We start from the raw sequence: 16,146 nt of genomic DNA on the forward strand, positions 1-16,146 counted from the left end.
TACATGCTGAATATATATTATATTATATTAGACTGTTAGTGTAGATCATCGTCAGTGTTACTGACCACATAAGGAATAGTTACAGGTGTTCATATTTTATTAAAACTCCTCTTCGCATTACAGTTTTTAAAAAGTTAATACATTGACTTTTAATAGCATACTATATTACGCTTCATTTTTTTCATTTTTGACTATACTTTTGTATTGTTGTATGAAAAGATTTCAGTGATGCGGCCCTCGGGCCAAGGTACTAGTCCTCACGTAACCCTCGTGGTGATTGAGTTTTGAGATCCCTGGTCTAGGGTGACCTGACGTCCCGTTTTTAAAGGGACAGTCCTGTATTTAAGCCCTCCTGCAGGTGTCCCGACTTTTTTTCTTAAAAATGGGCAAATAATCCCATATTTTCTGTCTCCTCCCCCGCCCATCAGCACTGGTGGGTCCTGCTGCTGGCCGGGTCCTGCTCGCCAGCCACCTGCCCACCAGTGGTGAGTTGGGGAGTCCAGTGGCCAATGTTGTGGGTGGGTGTGCAAGGCTGGTGGAGGGGAAGAGATGCAGTGTGAGGGGCCGTCTGCTCCCCCTCCTGGTCTATCAGTGCAGCCCCTGCTGCGTGCCAGCTCTCAGCCAGCAGGGCCCCTCCCCCCATCCCATTTCTGGCCGGCACTGGCTACGTGATGTGAGCTGCGGTGGCTGGTGAGTGCAGGCAGGTGCCAGGCAATGGCTGGTTACATGTTGCCTCTGCTGCCCACCCATCAGCCCTTTATGTGTTCCCCCTCTCCCTCCCCCTCACTGCTTTGCCCCTTCACCCTTCCCCCCCCCCGCTCTTCCATTCTCCCTCCTGCCCCGGTGGGGCACATCCTGCTCCCAGAGCTCTGTGGAGAACCAGTCCCTGGTTGGGGTGCTCAGCTCACCAACAGCCTGGCCAGCAGGCTCCTTCCTTCCCCTCAGGGCCTGTGGCTGGGCCAGCACCCCAGGAAAGCCCAAGAGTCTCCAGCCCATGGCTTTGGCCAGAAGGTGCTGAGCCCTGCATGTGCCAAAGCCTTGCATAGCACTGGCATGGGGAAGCCTCTCCGCCCCTCAGCTAAGCTCTGGAGTGGTGACGGGGGGAAGCGATTTCCAGTCTGTTCGCTCCCTGAACCTGCAGGCTGCACAGCAGCTCCCAGGGCAGGGGCTTAGCACCCTCTTCACTGCCCCTCCATCACCCTGGGTCCTGCCCCAAGGCAGTGTGGGGCTGCTCCGTCACCTAGGCACCCTCCCCTGCTGAGGCACATCTCTGGCTGGGTTCACTGAAGCTTCTGCAGTCAGGTTCCCTGGGCCCTGATGCATAATGCTTCCTTAGGACTTAACCTCTTCCTGCCTGCCTGTAGCCAGAGGCGGTTGGGTTATGTCGGTTGCCAGTAGCAGCCTGGAGATGTTAGCTGCCTTTTGACACTGTGCAGGCAGGATGGGAGAAGCTGCTTCCAGCCACATGGGGAAGGAGGGGAGAGAGAAGAGATGAGCTCTGCAAAGACACTGGCAAGTCATCCCTTCCCCCGCCACCTTCCTCCCCTGTGTGTGAGAGAGGTGTATGGGAACGTGTGTGTGTCACCTCTCCCCATGTGTGTATGGGGGGTAGGGGTGTGTCTGTCACCCCTCCCCGTGTGAACCCTAAAGCCTTATAGATAAGAATCCAACTACTCAGTATTTCTTTTTAACAGGGGTTCAGTCAACTTGATGTTAATTTGAATGTTTGTACTGCATAGTTCTGATTGATTACTGTTGAACTCGCTTGAATACAAGTAATTTTACCAGGTGTCCCGTATTCAGCATAGGGAAATACATCACCCCTACTAAAGTCTGATGTCCAGAACTGGAAATGATACTCCATCTGAGGTCTCACAAGTGCCAAGTAGAGAAGGGCAATAACTTCCCGTGTCTTACATACGATACTTCTGTTAATACACCCCACAACGACATTAGCCTTTTTAGCAACTGCATCACATTGTTGAGTCATATTCAGTTTGTGATCCACTATAATCCCCAGATCCATTTCAGCAGTACAACTGCCCAGCCAGTTATTTTCCATTTTGGAGTTGTGCATTTGTTTTTTCCTTCCTCAGTGTAGAACTTTGCCCTGTCTTTATATGGTTTCCCATGCCATTACCCCTTGCTAGGAATTTCACACGTCACACATCACTGAGACTGGCTGAGTAAACGAATCTCTTACAGTCTTAGTATAATTTTAGCAAAAGATTGGGACACAGTGGGCCAGATCCTCTGTTTGTATAAATAAGCATAATTCAATTAAGCCTTTGGAAGGTCAGTTAATGTCATTTTTTTTAGAAGAGATTTAAGTGTCTTATCCCAGCATTCATCTTTCTCAGGTTCAGTCTTTATTAATTAACTGGGGTTTTTTTTGTTTTGTTGCTTTAAACTTTGTTCTCCATGTCCAAAATAGTCTAGGCTTCCCCCCATACTCTCCACAACTCAGTTTTTAAAACTGTTATTCTTTAATTTAGAAACTACATTTAGCAGGTAAGATTTCTCTGAGCCTTGCTACTCCTTTGAATGGCTGCAGCAGCTCTGGTATTTCACACACCACTGCTTAAAAAGTCAGGCTTCTTATTCAAGAGTGCTTTTCTTTCCACTATTTATTTATTAATTGTACTACTCTATTTAGAAGGCAACAAAAGTGTGCAATACATGGCACAGTATAATAGTTAAACTTTGCCAGAAAAGTAGTCCTTGACCCAAGAGTTCACAATCTAAAGCCACTAGTGGGTACAATTCAGTACATTACAGGGACGAAAAATGTGCTGTGAGGATTTATAACTGGAGGAAGTGAATTTTCAGAAGTCCTTTTAAGGAAGGTGGATGGGAGCTAGCCACACATTAGAGGCTGTTTGAAGCATAGGGGTCAGTGTTACAAGTTTGGACAAGATGAAGTAGACAAAAGAAATGGAAATGAAACAGAGGAGGAGATGATGGGCTCATCAAGCCCTCGGATCACTACCCCTTCCTGCTTCTCCACGTGGGCACCAATGATACTGCCAAGAATGACCTTGAGTGGATCACTGCGGACTACGTGGCTCTGGGAAGAAGGATAAAGGAGTTTGAGGTGCAAGTGGTGTTCTCGTCCATCCTCCCCGTGGAAGGAAAAGGCCTGGGTAGGGACCGTCGAATCGTGGAAGTCAACGAATGGCTACGCAGGTGGTGTCGGAGAGAAGGCTTTGGATTCTTTGACCATGGGATGGTGTTCCATGAAGGAGGAGTGCTAGGCAGAGACGGGCTCCACCTTACGAAGAGAGGGAAGAGCATCTTTGCGAGCAGGCTGGCTAACCTGGTGAGGAGGGCTTTAAACTAGGTTCACCGGGGGAAGGAGACCAAAGCCCTGAGGTAAGTGGGAAAGCGGGATACCGGGAGGAAGCACAGGCAGGAACATTTGTGAGGGGAGGGCTCCTGCCTCATACTGAGAATGAGGGGCAATCAGCAGGTTTTCTCAAGTGCTTATATATGAATTCACAAAGCCTTGGAAACAAGCAGGGAGAACTGGAGGTCCTGGTGATGTCAAGGAATTATGATGTGTTTGGAATAACAGAGACTTGGTGGGATAACTCATATGACTGGAGTACTGTCATGGATGGATATAAGCTGTTCAGGAAGGACAGGCAGGGCAGAAAAGGTGGGGGAGTAGCACTGTATGTAAGGGAGCAGTATGATGACTGCTCAGAGCTCCGGTATGAAACTGCAGAAAAACCTGAGTGTCTCTGGATTAAGTTTAGAAGTGTGAGCAACAAGAGTGATGTAGTGGTGGGAGTCTGCTATAGACCACCAGACCAGGGGGATGAGGTGGATGAGGCTTTCTTCCGGCAACTCGCAGAAGCTACTAGATCGCCCTGGTTCTCATGGGTGACTTTAATTTTCCTGATATCTGCTGGGAGAGCAATACAGTGGTGCATAAACAATCCAGGAAGTTTTTGGAAAGCGTAGGGGACAATTTCCTGGTGCAAGTGCTAGAGGAGCCAACTATGGGGGGAGCTTTTCTTGACCTGCTGCTCGCAAACCGGGAAGAATTAGTGGGGGAAGCAAAAGTGGATGGGAATCTGGGAGGCAGTGACCATGAGTTGGTTGAGTTCAGGATCCTGACACAGGGAAGAAAGGTAAGCAGCAGGATACGGACCCTGGACTTCAGGAAAGCAGACTTCGACTCCCTCAGGGAACAGATGGGTAGGATCCCCTGGGGGACTAACATGAAGGGGAAAGGAGTCCAGGAGAGCTGGCTGTATTTCAAGGAATCCCTGTTGGGGTTACAGGGACAAACCATCCCGATGAGTTGAAAGAATAGTAAATATGGCAGGCGACCAGCTTGGCTTAACGGTGAAATCCTAGCGGATCTTAAACATAAAAAAGAAGCTTACATGAAGTGGAAGGTTGGACATATGACCAGGGAAGAGTATAAAAATATTGCTCGGGCATGTAGGAATGAAATCAGGAGGGCCAAATCGCACCTGGAGCTGCAGCTAGCAAGAGATGTCAAGAGTAACAAGAAGGGTTTCTTCAGGTATGTTGGCAACAAGAAGAAAGCCAAGTGTGGGCCCCTTACTGAAATGTGGGAGCCAACCTAGTGACAGAGGATGTGGAAAAAGCTAATGTACTCAATGCTTTTTTTGCCTCTGTCTTCACTAACAAGGTCAGCTCCCAGACTGCTGCGCTGGGCATCACAACATGAGGAGTAGATGGCCAGCCCCCTGTGGAGAAAGAGGTGGTTAGGGACTATTTAGAAAAGCTGGACATGCACAAGTCCATGGGGCCGGACGAGTTGCAACCAAGAGTGCTAAAGGAATTGGCGGCTGTGATTGCAGAGCCATTGGCCATTATCTTTGAAAACTCGTGGCGAACGGGGGAAGTCCCGGATGACTGGAAAAAGGCTAATGTAGTGCCAATCTTTAAAAAAGGGAAGAAGGAGGATCCTGGGAACTACAGGCCAGTCAGCCTCACCTCAGTCCCCAGAAAAATCATGGAGCATGTCCTCAAAGAATCAATCCTGAAGCACTTACATGAGAGGAAAGTGATCAGGAACAGTCAGCATGGATTCACCAAGGGAAGGTCATGCCTGACTAATCTAATCGCCTTCTATGATGAGATTACTGGTTCTGTGGATGAAGGGAATGCAGTGGATGTATTGTTTCTTGACTTTAGCAAAGCTTTTGACACGTTCTCCCACAGTATTCTTGTCAGCAAGTTAAGGAAGTATGGGCTGGATGAATGCACTATAAGGCGGGTAGAAAGTTGGCTAGATTGTCGGGCTCAACGGGTAGTGATCAATGGCTCCATGTCTAGTTGGCAGCCGGTGTCAAGTGGAGTGCCCCAGGGGTCGGTCCTGGGGCCGGTTTTGTTCAATATCTTCATAAATGATCTGGAGGATGGTGTGGACTGCACTCTCAGCAAATTTGCAGATGACACTAAACTGGGAGGAGTGGTAGATACGCTGGAGGGGAGGGATAGGATACAGAGGGACCTAGACAAATTGGAGGATTGGACCAAAAGAAATCTGATGAAGTTCAATAAGGATAAGTGCAGGGTCCTGCACTTAGGACGGAAGAACCGAATGCACCACTACAGACTAGGGACCGAATGGCTAGGCAGCAGTTCTGCAGAAAAGGACCTAGGGGTGACAGTGGACGAGAAGCTGGATATGAGTCAGCAGTGTGCCCTTGTTGCCAAGAAAGCCAATGGCATTTTGGGATGTATAAGTAGGGGCATAGCGAGCAGATCGAGGGACGTGATCGTCCCCCTCTATTCGACATTGGTGAGGCCTCATCTGGAGTACTGTGTCCAGTTTTGGGCCCCACACTACAAGAAGGATGTGGATAAATTGGAGAGAGTCCAGCGGAGGGCAACAAAAATGATTAGGGGTCTGGAACACATGACTTATGAGGAGAGGCTGAGGGAACTGGGATTGTTTAGTCTGCAGAAGAGAAGAATGAGGGGGGATTTGATAGCTGCTTTCAACTACCTGAGGTGGTTCCAGAGAGGATGGTTCTAGACTATTCTCAGTGGTAGAAGTGGACAGGACAAGGAGTAATGGTCTCAAGTTTCAGGTGGGGGAGGTTTAGGTTGGTTATTAGGAAAAACTTTTTCACTAGGAGGGTGGTGAAACACTGGAATGCGTTACCTAGGGAGGTGGTAGAATCTCCTTCCTTAGACGTTTTTAAGGTCAGGCTTGACAAAGCCCTGGCTGGGATGATTTAGCTGGGGATTGGTCCTGCTTTGAGCAGGGGGTTGGACTAGATGACCCCCTGAGGTCCCTTCCAACCCTGATATTCTATGATTCTACGAGGGCAGAGGTGTAAGCAGGAGTGGAGTTACAGATTGTTTTGGATGAAAGGAGACTCTTGAACTATAGGCAGAAAGAGATGGGAAGTCAAGTCAAAAATTCAGGAAGAGAAAAAACAAAGAGCAGTGGGACAGGAAGGTGATGCTGGCAATAGCATTTTTTGGATGGGAGAAAGATACCATCATCATCAGACACGCATAGTCCATTGAGGACCATTGTCTCAGCTAGTGACCATGACTGATGGTGTTGCACCAGGCGTCATGTAATGAAGTTACTGGATCTTACTCAATCCTGTGAATCCATGAATATCTGGGGTGGCCTCATCAGGCAGCACCAGGTCTGGTCAGGGCATGCACCCCTTCGCATGTGGATGTAGACTTTGAGAGCAGGGTGTGCAGGGTGGCAACAGGGCTGGCAATACTTCTTTTGAATGTACAGTAAAAGCCTTTTTATCTGGCATATTGGGGAAATGGGTGCTGGTAAGTGAAAAATTCCGGTTAACTATGATGGAGGGAGTTTGGGTTCAGGAGGGAGTGTGAGGCTGGAGGTTGGGGCATGGGAGGGGGTGTGAGGCACGTGCTCTGTGAGGGAGTTTGGGTATGGGAGTGGGCTCAGGGCAGGGAGTTGGGGCGTGGGAGGGGGTGCGGGGTGCCGGATCTGGGTGGTGCTCACCTTGGGTGCCTCCCCACAAGCAGTGACCTGTCCCTGCTGCTTCTAGGCAAAGGTGTGACTAGGTGGTTCTGTGCACTGCCACTGCCCCCACAGCCCCCATTGGCTGCGGTTCCCGGCCAATGGGAGCTGCAGAGACAGTGCTCGGGCCGGGACAGCACACAGAGCCGCCTAGCCATGCCTCCACTTAGGAGCAGCTTGGACAGGTTGCGCTTCTGGGGAGCCATGTGGAGCTAGGTAGGGAGCCTGCCAGCCCCACACCAACCGGACTTTTGACTGGACTTTCAATGAAAATCAGAAATACCAGTTTATAGAGCTTTCCGTTTGGTAAAGTGATGGATAACACAGCTTTTACTGTATTGAGCAATTGAAGGAAGGCCGGATCTCTGTGAAATTATAACATTTTGCACAAAGTCAAACCACTTTATACTAAGGATTACACAACACATTTGGAATGCCTCTAGCTGCTCCAAGTCTGCCTATGAGAGTGCTCATATTTGTGACCTGTATTGCAATACAGGTAGTACACAGGTTTGATAGATCCTGAACTTTCGTCTCAGCACAAAGAAGTTTTTGTGTCTATAAGTGAGTTGTGTATTTCACGCAGGAGGCAACGAGACCAATTAGTCTAAGAATGTCTGGTTTGCTGCAGCCATTTGAACTCTGTTTGCACCCTAGGTAGATGAACTCATCAACACTTTCCGAGGCACTCTATCTCACCTGCATCAGAGGTTCAGGTGGCCCACCTCTGAGGTTCTGGAGCTTGGTCTTCTGCCACAAGATGTTCAACTCCACAGTGCAGGTGACATCTTGGAGACCCTCGAGTGCAGGGCATCTGGAATGCCAAATCCTTTCCGTATGGGCCAAAGTGCTGACCCTATTGATTGACTCAAAAGCGGCTTGGATGTTGATATATGCCACATGATGCGGGCGGTTAAATTCTCAGTGCAGCTCAACCAGAAGTCAGAAGGTAAGGACAGGGTCCATTGTTGACCACCCAACAGTGAAACCTGACTGCTGTGGATGATGATTTCTTTTAAGGAGTGGCTGCATCCTACTAAGCCAAATGTGAGTGAAGACTTTCCCAGGGAGAGAGAACAATGAGACAGCCTGTAGTTGCCACACTTACTCTTTGCCCTGGAACAGGGATACTATGTTGACATCTTGCCATTCTGCTGATACTTTGCCTGGGGCTCCCACTTTTAAGAACAGTTGATGCAGGCTGGTGCGCATTGGTTCCAAGGCACCTTTGAGCAGCTTGGATGGAATACCATCAGGTCCAGCAGCATGTCCATTCTGTAACATTTGGATGGCCTTTCATACTTCTGCAAGCGACAGAGGATTGGTGTTTGAGCCTGGGTCCGCAGCTACTGGTTCTGTGGATGAAGGGAAAGCAGTGGATGTATTGTTTCTTGACTTTAGCAAAGCTTTTGACACGGTCTCCCATAGTATTCTTGTCAGCAAGTTAAGGAAGTATGGGCTGGATGAATGCACTATAAGGTGGGTAGAAAGCTGGCTAAATTGTCGGGCTCAACGGGTAGTGATCAATGGCTCCATGTCTAGTTGGCAGCCGGTATCAAGTGGAGTGCCCCAAGGGTCGGTCCTGGGGCCGGTTTTATTCAATATCTTCATAAATGATCTGGAGGATGGTGTGGATTGCACTCTCAGCAAATTTGCGGATGATACTAAACTGGGAGGAGTGGTAGATACGCTGGAGGGGAGGGATAGGATACAGAAGGACCTAGACCAATTGGAAGATTGGGCCAAAAGGAATCTGATGAGGTTCAATAAGGATAAGTGCAGGGTCCTGCACTTAGGACGGAAGAACCCAATGCACAGCTACAGACTAGGGACCGAATGGCTAGGCAGCAGTTCTGCAGAAAAGGACCTAGGGGTGACAGTGGACGAGAAGCTGGATATGAGTCAGCAGTGTGCCCTTGTTGCCAAGAAGGCCAATGGCATTTTGGGATGTATAAGTAGGGGCATAGCGAGCAGATCGAGGGACGTGATCGTTCCCCTCTATTCGACATTGGTGAGGCCTCATCTGGAGTACTGTGTCCAGTTTTGGGCCCCACACTTCAAGAAGGATGTGGATAAATTGGAGAGAGTCCAGCGAAGGGCAACAAAAATGATTAGGGGACTGGAACACATGAGTTATGAGGAGAGGCTGAGGGAGCTGGGATTGTTTAGCCTGCAGAAGAGAAGAATGAGGGGGGATTTGATAGCTGCTTTCAACTACCTGAAAGGGGGTTCCAAAGAGGATGGCTCTAGACTGTTCTCAATGGTAGCAGATGACAGAACGAGGAGTAATGGTCTCAAGTTGCAGTGGGGGAGGTTTAGATTGGATATTAGGAAAAACTTTTTCACTAAGAGGGTGGTGAAACACTGGAATGTGTTACCTATGGAGGTGGTAGAATCTCCTTCCTTAGAGGTTTTTAAGGTCAGGCTTGACAAAGCCCTGGCTGGGATGATTTAACTGGGAATTGGTCCTGCTTCGAGCAGGGGGTTGGACTAGATGACCTTCTGGGGTCCCTTCCAACCCTGATATTCTATGATTCTATGATTCTTTGCGGTTTGCCAGGTCACATAGCTCTGGACAGTTTTCAGCAGGTCTGTGGTTCAGCTCCCTCTGATAATGTGTTTTCCATCTGATCAGGACCTCGTCCATTGATGAGCAAGGAGAGCCATTTGGTTTCGTGATGGGGATGCTGGAGGACTGATTAGCGCTGCCAGCCAGTTGCGTGATGGCTCTGTAGGCAGTATGCAGATTGTTGTACGTTAGGCTGTCCTCTGCTTTGTCAGCCAGGAATTTGATGTAGAGAAAGATACCAATAGAAGCCTATGCTAGAGAGGAGATGATTGCACTAATGATTAATAATACCTAGCATCTGCTTTTATCAGTAGATCTCAAAGCATTTTACAAAGGAGGTCAGCATCATTATCCCCATTTTATAGTTGGAGCAACTGAGGCACAGGGAGGTGAAGTGACTTGCTGAGGATCACAGGTGAATAGGACCCAGGTCTTCTGAGTCCCAGTCCAGTGCTCTGTCCATTAAGCCATACCGCACTAGGCAAATCTGGTAGTAATCAGAACATGGGTGTGACAGGTTGGATCACAGAAACCCCTTTGGGACTGCTACCTGATGTGCCTAGACTACCTCTGAGCCCATTTTCCCTGCCAGCTTTGGACTTCAATATCTTGCCTTGTTTGAGCCAGACACGCTTGCCTGCTGCAAACACAGATCTAAGTCTGAACCACGTCCCGCACAAAATGCAGGCTTAACTGAAAAACGCTTAAGAAGTGCTCTTGTCTCCAGCACTCAGATACCCAGCTCCCAATGGGGCCCAAACCCCAAATAAATCTGTTTTACCCTGTATAAAGGGTAAACTGAGTTTATACAGGGTAAACTCATAAATTGTTCACCCTCTATAACACAGAGAGAGTTGCACAGCTGTTTGCCCTAGGGTGACCAGACAGCAAGTGTGAAAAATCGGGACCGGGGGTGGTGGGTAATAGGAGCCTATATAAGAAAAAGACCCCAAAATCGGGACTGTCCCTATAAAATTGGGATATCTGGTCACCCTAGTTACCCCCTCCCCCAGGTATTAATACTTACTCTGGGTTAATTAATAAGTAAAAATTGATTTTTTTATTAAATACAAAAAAGTAGGATTTAAGTGGTTCCAAGTAATAACAGACAGAACAAAGTAAATTACCAAGCAAATTAAAATAAAACATGCAAGTCTAAGCCTAATTCAGTAGTAAACTAAATGCAGGTAAATCTCACCCTCAGAGATATTCCCATAAGCTTCTTTGACAGACTATCCTCCTTGTAGTTACTGTCCTTTGTTCCAGGTTTCAGAGTAGCAGCCGTGTTAGTCTGTATTCGCAAAAAGAAAAGGAGTACTTGTGGCACCTTAGAGACTAACCAATTTATTTGAGCATGAGCTTTCATGAGCTACAGCTTCATCTGTAGCTCATGAAAGCTTATGCTCAAATAAATTGGTTAGTCTCTAAGGTGCGACAAGTACTCCTGTCCTTTGTTCCAGTTTCTTTCAGGCATCCTTTGGGGTGGAGAGCCAGCTGAAGACAGAATGGAGGAGTTTCCCAGGGGCTTGTATAGTCTCTCTCTTGTGGGTGGAAACCCCTCTCTCCCCCTGTGTAGAATTGCAGCTACAAGATGGAGTTTTGGAGTCACATGGGCAAGTCACATGTCCATGCATGACGCAGTTCTTTAGAGGCCCACGTCATTGTCGACATGCTAGTTTGAATGTTTCCAGGAAAGCTCAAATGTGGATTGGTGTCTATCAAAGTCCATTGTTAGCCAAGTACTCCCAATTATTTGAATAACCCCTTCATACTATGTTGACCAGATTTGCCTTCGGTGCTTCCTACAGCAAACACTTTAAATACAAGCATAGAGCCAACGCTCATAACTTCAGATATAAAAATGATACGTGCATACGAATAGGATAAATACATTCATCAGAACATAACCTTTGCAAAGATATGTTACATGGCATATGTAGCTGTCATAAATATAAAGGGAAGGGCAACAACCTTTATGTATGCAATAATATAAAATCCCTCTTGGCCAGAGGTACAGAAGCCCCTTACCTGTAAGGGGTTAATCAGTTCAATTAACCTAGTTGGCACCTGACTAGAAGGACCAATGGAGAAAGAAGATACTTTCAAATCTGGGGGGAGGGAAGGCTTTGTTTTTGTGCTCTGTGTATGTTCTCTCTGAGACAAAGAGAGAGACCAAGCAAGAAATCTAGCTCCTACTGAATGATACATCTAACTTACAGAAATAGTAAGTAATAGAAAGGAAATGTGTTAGAGCAGTGGTTCTCAAAGCCAGTCCGTCGCTTGTTCAGGGAAAGCCCCTGGAGGGCCAGACCAGTTTGTTTACCTGCTGCGTCCGCAGGTTCGGCCGATCGTGGCTCCCACGGGCCGCGGTTCACTGCTCCAGGCCAATGGGGGCTGCGGGAAGTGGTGCAGGCCAAGGAATGGGTTGGCCGCCTTTCCCACAGTCCCCATTGGCCTGGAGCAGCGAACCACGGCCAGTGGGAGCCGCGATCAGCCGAACCTGCGGACGCGGCAGATAAACAAACCGGTCTGGCCCGCCAGAGGCTTTCCCTGAACCAGTGGTGGACTGGCTTTGAGAACCACTGCGTTAGAGTATCTCTGTGAATTTTCCCTGTGCTAAAAGGGAGGTTTACCCTATTTTTTTGTATTTTTAAAGTGTTGCTTAGAGGGGAAGCCTCTGTGTTTTGAATCTTATTACCCTGTAAAATTACCTTCCATCCTGATTTTACAGAGGGGTTTCTTCTACTTTTTTTCTTTATTATAAAGTTCTGTTTTTTTTTTTTTTTAAATCTGGTTGGTTTTTAGTGTCCTAGAAAACCAAGGGTCTGGTCTGTGCTCACCTGGTTTACCTATTTGGTTGGTAAATTATTCTCAAGCCTCCCCAGGAACAGCGGTGTATTATTGCCTAGGCCGACAAATTTATAGGGGCGGCAAATTTATAATAGCAGCCACAGGCGCCAACTTCCCCCGGGCGCCGGTGGGAACCCCCCCCTCCCGCCCCAACTCCGCCCCTTCCCTGCCCCCATTCCAATCCCTTCCCCAAAGTCCCCACCCCAACTCCGCCCCCTCCCTGCCCCTATTTGTCCCCTTCCCCAAATCCCCGCCCCAGCCCCGCTTCCTCCCCTGAGTGTACAGTGTTCCCCCCTCCCTCCCAGCTGCGTGAAGCTGTTTCGCGCACAAGCGCTGTCAGGGAGTGGGGAGAAGCAGGACCTGGCAGCACGCTCAGGGGAGGAGGCGGAGGTGGAGCGGAGGTTAGCTGGGGCGGGGAGCTGCTCTGTACCCACCAGTTTTTCTCTCTGGGCGCTCCAGGCACGGAGCACCTATGGAGTCAGCATCTATGGACGCCGCGATTCTACCAATCATAGCATGTATTGAAACTACCAATGATGGCGCCAATTTGTAAAAAAAAACCTAAAAACAAGTTCATATGGGGGCAGCAATTATTTCAGGGCCTAGGGGTGGCAAAATCATTAATCTGCCGCTGCCCAGGAAAGGGGTGGAGGGGCTTGGGGGCATGTTTTAGGGAAACAGGAACTCCAAGTGGTCCTTTTCCTGAATCTTTGTCTAACTCACTTGGTGGTGGCAGCACTACCCATCCAAGGACAAGGAAGGATTTGTACCTTGGGGAAGTTTTTAACCTAAGTTGGTAGAAATAAGCTTAGGGGGTCTTTCATGCGGGTCCCCACATCTGTACACTAGAGTTCAGAGTGGGGAGGGAACCTTGACAGTAACAAAAAACATGTTCAATTTATGTCATATTTGCATTCATAAGCATATTTCTATAAAGCATTATGGGGTGCAACGTCACAATGGGCTAGTGTTTTTGGCTGTTAGGACAGCATGCAAAGGGTGAATCTGAGGCATTTTATGGTTGGTCTGCAGTGTGAAACATAATCATGCAGCAATCCGGCTAGGGTATAGCTATACGTATAGATCAAGACAAACAGTGTAGTGTTTAGCACTCTGTCTGCTAACTGTGATCATACCATTTTCTACACTTACAGCTAACCTCTATTCAGTCCCCATTCACCTAATACTGGTACTAGCAACTGTGTTCAAACATTGTTAAATATTTTCGTGTAGATCAGCCCTTAGAGCAGAAGGTGATAGAATATGAAGCAAAAAAAAAAGGGAAAGAAACAATGGCAAGTTGACAAGGTTATGAGTTTGGGTGAAAGGCAGAGGTTGGTAATGTAGGGAACAATATATGGGATTGGATGACCCAGTTGTTATTTCTTCAGTATTTAACTTCCATAGGACTGTCTGGTGGTTCTGACAATCGGAAGAGATAATGTAGTGGGAGGAAAAGCGAATGAGCTCAATATCCAGAGGAGAACCTGAAAAGCGGAAAGTTCTGAGTCTGTCTGGAAAAATGAAATTCACTCATGACGGGAGATGGATGGCTTGGCTGGATCCTCCCAGGAAGTTTTTCTCAGGCAGTCTAAAATTAATTCTCCTTCATAATTAAAATACATTTGATATTTTTAGGAGCAGCTCTTTAAGTGGGTTTCTCCCACTCCTCTCTTCTGTGCGACAGACAAATGCTACTTTAATTGTTAATTTCCAAGAACTAGGATGAGCAGAACTGGGAAAGGCTGTTTATCTGTGGTACTTATCTGGCCCCTATTAGCATACTATCAGAGTGCCTCCCAAGCTGTGACATATTTATTCTCACAATAGCTCTGTGAGGTAGGCAAGTGCCATTATCCCCATTTTACAGAGGGGGAATGGAGGCACAGAGAGATTAAGTGACTTGCCTAAGGCCACACAGGAAGTCTGTGACAGAGCAGGAGATTGAACGTGGGTATCCTATGTTCTAGGCTAGCACTCTGACCACTGGGCCATCCTTCCTCTCCATTGCCTGCCAGATATTTTCTTTGGTGTTGTGAAAAATCACAGAAATCTATTTGGAATTCCAGAGCCAAGGCCCTGATCCTGCATCAGGTCCCACTAGTGCACACTGCTCAGCCCATGTTGAGTCCTGCTGAAGTCCAGACTAGCAGATGCTGATGAAGGATTGGTCCAATTTACCAACTTTGATTAAATGTAGAGAGGATGGTTGGGATTTTCAGAATTGCTCAGCACTGTCCTAACTCTCCTCCTGTTCTAGTCAATGCTAAAACTCTCACTGATTTCAATGGGAACAGGCCATGGTTGAGCACTTTTGAAAATTTCACCCTGTAACTAGTGAAGGACAAATAGAGCAGAATGTGCTCACTCATATCCTAGCAACTGAAATCCCTTTTTTTGCATCCATGCTATTCATGTACAACAATATATATGCCTCTGGTTCTCTGACTCTGCACTGCTCCCAATGCAAGAGTGTTCCCAACAGATACCATCTCGCCTATTGTGAATAGCAAATTATGAATACTCCTGGCACTGAATTCTGTCATAGAATCATAAAATAACAGGGTTGGAAGGGACCTCAGGAGGTCATCTAGTCCAACTCCCTGCTCAAAGCAGGACTGATCCCCAATTAAATCATCCCAGCCAGGGCTTTGTCAAGCCTGACCTTAAAAACTTCTAAGGAAGGAGATTCCACCACCTCCCTAGGTAACGCATTCCTGTGTTTCACCACCCTCCTAGTGAGAAAGTTTTTTCCTAATATCCAACCTAAATCTCCCCCACTGCAACTTGAAACCATTACTCCTTGTCCTGTCATCCGCTGCCACTGAGAACAGTCTAGATCCATCCTCTTTGGAACCCCCTTTCAGGTAGTTGAAAGCAGCTATCAAATCTCCCCTCATTCTTCTCTTCTGCAGACTAAACAATCCCTGTTCCCTCAGCCTCTCCTCATAAGTCATGTGTTCCAGTCCCCTAATAATTTTTGTTGCCCTCCACTGGACTCTTTCCAATTTTTCCACATCCTTGTGGGGCCCAAAACTGGACACAGTACTCCAGATGAGGCCTCACCAATGTTGAATAGAGGGGAACGATCACGTCCCTCGATCTGCTGGCAATGCCCCTACTTATACATCCCAAAATGCCATTGGCCTTCTTGGCAACAAGGGCACACTGTTGACTCGTATCCAGCTTCTTGTCCACTGTAACCCCTAGGTCCTTTTCTGCAGAACTGCTGCCTAGCCATTCGGTCCCTAGTCTGCAGCGGTGCATGGGGTTCTTCCGTCCTAAGTGCAGGACTCTGCACTTGTCCTTGTTGAACCTCATCAGATTTCTTTTGGCCCAATCCTCCAATTTGTCTAGGTCCCTCTGTATCCTATCCCTGCCCTCCAGCATATCTACCACTCCTCCTTTAGTGTCGTCTGCAAACTTGCTGAGGGTGCAATCCACACCATCCTCCAGATCATTAATGAAGATATTGAACAAAACCGGCCTGAGGACTGACCCTTGGGTCACTCACTTTCAAGTTGACTAGTAACTTTCTCTGGGAGCATTCCTATTGACTTCAATAGCATCATTCATAGACTAAGCTGCTCCTCGAGGAGAATAAGAGAGGCCTTTGGAGAGCGGTGACCTATCCACGTTCCCAAACCATTTATAGGCTAAAATTTGTTTCCACAAAACATTATTATAAGAATAAAAAACAAATTTGTGAAAGTCCCAGGTTGTG

The sequence above is a fragment of the Lepidochelys olivacea genome (genome assembly GCF_965140295.1).
Source record: "Lepidochelys olivacea isolate rLepOli2 genome assembly, chromosome: 4".
Lineage (NCBI taxonomy): Eukaryota > Metazoa > Chordata > Testudines > Cheloniidae > Lepidochelys > Lepidochelys olivacea.